Source organism: Cebus imitator, unplaced genomic scaffold, assembly GCF_001604975.1.
Source record: "Cebus imitator isolate Cc_AM_T3 unplaced genomic scaffold, Cebus_imitator-1.0 Scaffold354, whole genome shotgun sequence".
NCBI classification, from domain to species: Eukaryota; Metazoa; Chordata; class Mammalia; order Primates; family Cebidae; genus Cebus; species Cebus imitator.
The window spans coordinates 1494034-1500465 of NW_016107669.1; the positions used below are offsets into that span (position 1 = coordinate 1494034).

The 6432-nt window shown below is 41.8% G+C and overlaps 1 protein-coding gene across 3 annotated transcripts in view; it reads left to right on the plus strand.

Moving 5' to 3' along the window:
* CMSS1 (cms1 ribosomal small subunit homolog) overlaps nucleotides 1-6432 on the plus strand; it is a 384507-nt gene that overhangs the window by 12319 nt on the left and 365756 nt on the right. The window lies entirely within an intron of this gene.

Here is a 6432-nt window from a genome sequence, read left to right on the forward strand (position 1 = left end):
ACCACCACACCCGGCCTCTATTAGCAGAGATGGGGTTTCAACATGTTACCCAGGTTGGTCTCAAACTCCTGACCTCAGGTAGTCCGCCTACCTCAGCCTCCCAAAGTGCTAGGATTAGGTGTGAGCCACCACGCCCAGTCTCTATTAAATTATGTTCTTGTAATTCTCAGCAGAGCACTTAGCACCAACCATTATTTTTTCTTCTTAAATTGTTACTTTTTCCCAGCACTAGACTGTTAGAGCTCCATGTGAGCAGGTATTTTGTTTGTCTTGTTTGCTTTAGCTTCAGGGCCTATAGTATCTGGATATGTGGAAGGCACTCATTAAGTATTTGTTAGTTAACTGATTCTTAATATTTCATAGTCACATCTTGAAGACTTCAACCTAGGAGATCTTTACCAAAAGAACCTTGATCTGCTAGCAGAGTCGTCAGACTCCTGTCCCAACTTTTGAGAGATTTGGCAAATGCTGCTTTTCTCTTTTTAAAATTACATTAGTAGTCCTTGTACTGTCTTACTAACATTTTATTGTAACCATATTTGGATTTAAGTTTACAAATTATGTTGGAAAGAGGACAACAGACTCTTGCTTTGTAAATAAGCCTGTAATTTTTACTGGTGACAGCTTTTGTCACCTAGAATCAATGCGCTTATTCTTCAGAGATCACCGAAATGAGCTTTGTAAATATTTTTGTGTAGTATCATTTTGTGGTATATCCTTCCAATTGTATTGCTTTTTCCATGCTGAATTCCTTCTGGAAATGATGGAGTAGGGGAGCACCTTGGATCTTTTCTTTAAACCCAAATATCTAGGGGTTTTTTTTGTTTTGTGTTTTCTTTTTTCACACCAAAGTTAAAGCTTTACAGTATTAGTTTTACATATAGACAGTCATTCCTTGTAGATGTTGTAAATCATTGTCTCTACATATAAAATTCAGACTTGGAATATTGGTAGATGTTAATAACACACAACAGAGGCTTCTGGGAATGTTTTCAAAATAATTTGTCAAGTCTTCATGCTTAGCCTCGTTTAGATACTATACCAGAATTAGAGGAAAAAAACATAATCAGCTATATTACAGGGTTCAATCAAAATGCAGATAGCATTGACAGATATTCAAGGGCAAAACACCGGCAGGATGAATTTAAAAGGCAGGAGGAAGGAAAGAAGAAAGACGAGGGAGAAAAATGACTATGTTATTAGTCATTGTTCTGTATTCTGTGCTTGAAGGCTATAACAGATGGACCCTCAGATAACCTTCATGGTCTGGTTTAATTTACTTTATATAATTTCCACAATTCTTGCAAATTATTAAATGAGTGGTTGTTCTTGACAACAATTATGAACATTTAAAGGTGATAATTTATACATACTTCCCTAAATTTCATGTCAGGTAGTTCCTGCTTTAATTTGGTAAATGTCCATGAACCTCTTGAAAAATATTACTCATAAATGTGGAAGCCCTATACATAACTTTCATTTCCTACCTCAGATTCAATAATAACATATTATTTTGTGGCACAAATCTTTTATCTATTCTTAATCTGATGTTCCTTAGTTGAACGTTTCAGATGCATTCATAGAATTATACATTTTACTAAATATATCACAGCTTGAAAGATAGTGTCCCCATTTTTATCAGCTTTCATAGAATTCTTAATTGATTTTCAAATGGCTAATATTGCTTTTAAAAATTAGTTGATCAAGCTCTTAAGCTCTTATTTCTGAGTTTCTTGTTAAACTAGTTCAGACTAGACCAGGGGTCAGCAAACTTTTTTCATGTAAATTCAGATAATAAATATTTTAGGTTTTGCAGGTCCAGTCATCACTGTCATAATTCAACTCTGCTATTACAGTGTAAAAGCAGTTATAGAAAATAAATATGTAAACGAGTATGGCTGTGTTCCAGTAAAACTTTATTTATGGACAACAACATCTGAAATTTATGAAATTTTCACATCACAAAATAGTCTTATTTTGATTGTTTTTCAACATTCACAGTGGGTCGAATTTGGCCTGTGAACCACAGTTTGCAAACCCTCCCCCAAACTCAAAGTCACATCCTGAGTTGCATGTCACATGTCTTCAGGAGAAAAAATTCAAAACAAATCCAGAGAGAATTGTATTTTACCTTAGTTACTCCATTACTTAGTAATTATCAGTCATGTATCTGTTAAAATCAGATATTTGATTCTAAAAAATCTCAAGATTAATTCAGCAATCTTGAAGGTAAATAAATGAAGGACCAGGAAAAGACATTAGCTTAAAGGTATTAGGTTGTTAACATTTTTGTTACAAATAGGATTTGTTTTCACTCCTTTGGATTTTTATCTGCTTACTTTAAAAAAAAAAGTGAAATCATTGTAGAATTACTAGGTCAGCTTCTTTTATTTTCATTGTTCTTCAGAGGCCACACTTTTGCAGAAACAGGATGTTCAAGAGGCAAGATTCTTCATATTTCAGTGTTACGTATAGGTCAGACCTTATTGTTTTGAACTCCAAATAGTATTCTTACTTTTTAGTTGTATTTGCATTTTTTTGTCATGCAAAGATAGTCTTTATTCAAATTTAATAGAAACAAGGGTCACTATACTTTGCAAGGCAGGGAAAAATAAAATTTAAAAAACTTCTTTTTTAATGTAAAGCAATATAATCACAATACCAGAATATGAAACACTATAGTTTATTTCCTGTGGATTACTGCAGGTATCAATTTTCCTCGACTGTGCTATTCACAACTTGGTTAAGTCCAAAAATATGAAACCAAAGTGGTAGGAAACTTAAGACTTAGCGCTTTCACTAAATGGCATACATCGAAAGGCGTCAATTCATGAGCAAAACCTAGTTGAACTCACTATACCTACCTATGTGGTCATTCCAGCCTTAGAGCTGTCTAGGTCACTGAGCCTCCCTCCCTATAGGAAAGGCCAGGCCTGAAAGCCAAGGCGTTTTGGATATTCTACTGTGAGCCATGAGTAAAAGGGGATTTTCTTTTTTTTTTTTCTTTTTTTTTTTGAGACAGAATTTTGCTCGTTACCCAGGCTGGAGTGCAATGGCGCGATCTCGGCTCACCGCAACCTCCGCCTCCTGGGTTCAGGCAATTCTCCTGCCTCAGCCTCCTGAGTAGCTGGGATTACAGGCACGCGCCACCATGCCCAGCTAATGTTTTTTGTATTTTTAGTAGAGACGGGGTTTCACCATGTTGACCAGGATGGTCTCGATCTCTTGACCTCGTGATCCACCCGCCTCGGCCTCCCAAAGTGCTGGGATTACAGGCTTGAGCCACCGCGCCCGGCTAAAAGGGGATTTTCTAAAGAGAAAATTTTTTTCAGTGAAACAGGAAGGCCTGGCAACGGGAGACTTTACGGAGAGGAAGCACTTAGATCTAACAATTATGGACACACCATTAGGGGAGTTGAAAATGTACAGCAGTAACATGTTCTACTCCAATCACTTGTGCCACGGCTAGCAAACATAAACAAAAGACTCCTCGGGTAGTTCCCCTGTGGTCGTAGCCAGTGAGGACCTTGCCTGAGACCTAGATCTAGATCAGGAGGGTGATCTGAAGGCAGGCCTGGATCGAGACTTGGACCCAGATCGGGTTTGCAGGCCTGGATCGAGACTTGGACCCAGATCGGGTTTGCAGGTCTGGATGGGGAGTTGGACCCCGATCGGGTTTACAGGTCTGGATCGAGACTTGGACCCCGATCGGGCTTGCCCTGGATCGAGACTTGGACCCCAGTCGGGTTTGCAGGCCTGGATCGAGACTTGGACCCAGATCAGGTTTTTGAAGCTGACTTTGATATGAAGCCTGATTCTGACGGAAGTTTTGGTTTCTGTTTGGAATTGGACCTCCACGTGGACCGGATCTCCTGACTGGTGCCAGCATTCTCACTCTCTCCCCTTGGCCTTCCCTCTGGCTGGATTCAGAGTTGGGAGCGGTCAGTGTCTTCCTTTTTCTTCTTGCTGCTGCCCACCTTGCTGCCTCGCTTTCTGCTCCTCTCACTCTTGCTTCGACTGCGGCTGCGACTGCGGCTGCGGCTCTCCTCCCTGCTTCTCTTACTGCTCTTCTTCTTGTCTTTGCAGCTCCTCTGGCTCCGGCTGCCCGGTTTGCTCCTGCTCCGGCTCCGACTCTGGCGCAGACTCTTCTCCTGGACCCTGCCTTCCTCCTGGCTCCTGCCCCACTCACACTGCCTCGCTTCTCCTCCTCCACTCTCCTCTCCCGACTCCTGCTCCGACTTCTGCTCTGACTTTTATGCCTCCTAGGACTCCGGCCCTTGGGTTTCCTGGCATTGTCATTGTTTTGGATCTTCTCTTCAGCTTGGTCTTTGGGCTTGCTGCGGCCCTTGCTGGCACTGCAGCTGCGGATGCGGCTCTTGTCCTTGCTGGGGCTCCTGCTTTTCTCCTTCTTATTCCGACTCTGACTCCGGCTCCGGCTCTTGCTCCAGGAGCCGGAGCCCGACCTGGACCGGGGTCTGCTCTTAGAATTAGTGCTTTGCTGCTGCCACTTCGGCTTCTGCTCTTAAGGGAGTGTCTGCTTCTACAGCGAGGCCTTGAATGACGCCGGCTCCTGGAGTAGGACCGGCGTCATCTGGAACCTGGCTTGTCTTCCACTAATCAGATTTTCTGCCATTGACTTTTCCAAAGCTCTTTTCATATCAAAATAAGATACAACTTCAATCGCCGCCTTCATTTTTGCATCCCTTGTGAGCATCCACATAAGTCACTTATCCTGCCTGACGCATAGAATCCTTTAGGTCTCGCCAGCTGCACCGACTTGACAAATTCTCCACAATGAGAATGTACTCTGTGCGAGTAGGAGGGCCATGTTTATCTCGGCCACTTCTTCTATAACCATATCCACTGCGTCCAGAGGCATAACTGCCATCTCGCCGGGGGCTGCGGGCATGCTCAACAATTACTCGCTCACCACAAAGGTCTTTGCCATTCAGTTCGTAAACAGCATCATCTGCATCACGCAGATCATCAGACTCCACGAAACCATATCCGTTCTTCAGATCCACCTCTAGGATCTTCCCGTAGCCCTTAAGCGCTCCACATCGGGCTCCTGGGCCTGGTAGCTCAGGTGGCTTCCCAGCAACAGCGTTTCTGGCTGGCCACGACCCTACCTCCTCCTTAGGCGGTGGGCAAAGCCTGTATTTTCATTTTTATTATATTATTAATGCATATTGCTTGAAATAAGCATGATTTTGTGTTGATAATCCTTTTGTTAAAATATAACTTTATTTATTATTATTATTTTGAGACAGAGTCTCGCTCTGTCACCAAGACTAGAGTGTAGTGGCACAATCTTGGCTCCCTGCACCCTCTGCCTCCCAGGTTTAAGTGATTCTCATGCCTCAGCCTCCCGAGTCGCTGGGATTACAGCTGTGCACCACCACACCCTGCTAATTTTTGTATTTTTAATAATATGGGGTTTTGCCATGTTGACCAGACTGGTCTCAAACTCCTGGCCTCATGTGATCTGCCTGCCTTGGCCTCCCAAAATGCTGGGATTACAGGTGTGAGTCACTGTACTGGCCCAACATAACTTTACTTTGAAGACTTTTGTCTTAATGGGATTAGAACTGCATTACCATTCTGAGTTTCTGCTGGTTCCCATAGAAGTGTCGACATTTTTCTACCCAAATTTTTTAGTACTTTGTATACTGTCTTGCCCCTCTTTTCATGTTTCCTCTTAAACTTATGCCAGCTTGGATAAAATTGTACGTTAGGGAGTCTCCTGACATGAGAGAAAACAATTTTGAAATCTTCAACATACAGCATATTTTGTGCTCCTCTTCAGAGTAAAAATTTTCCCAAGGTATTTTCTTTTTCTGGGACTGTTGTTAATACATGTTGTTTTTCCTGTTTTATGCTTCTTTTCAATCTGTTTGGTTTATACTGTAGGAATTCCAGTGGGTTTTTTTCTGTTAGCATAATTACCAATGTTGCATGTCACCTGGGCATAACTACTTTTCCTAACTCTGTTGTAAACCATTGCTATCTCTTAGCATATTTTCTCACTTCTGTCTTGACTGAATGGGCATCTCTTCTTCATTTACTCATTCTCTGTTCACTCAAGATTTATCAAATACCTGTTTTATGTCAGTACAGTACTGAGCACTCTGCACATATGTGTATTATTTTTTTGGTGTTACAGCTTCATCATCCTACGTTTTTGTTGTTGTTATTGTTTTTGTGTGTGTGTCTGTGTGTATGTATGTGTGTGTGTGCGTGTGTTTTGTTTTGTTTTGTTTTTTCACAAACAAGGTCTTGCTCTGTCACTCAGGCTGGAATACAGTGGTGTGATCACGTCCACTGGAGCCTCAGAGTCCAGGGCTCAAACGACCCCCTTGCCTCTGCCTCCCAAGTAGCTAGGACTGCAGGTGTGTACCACCACCCTGGCTTTTTTTTTTTTTTTTTTTTTTT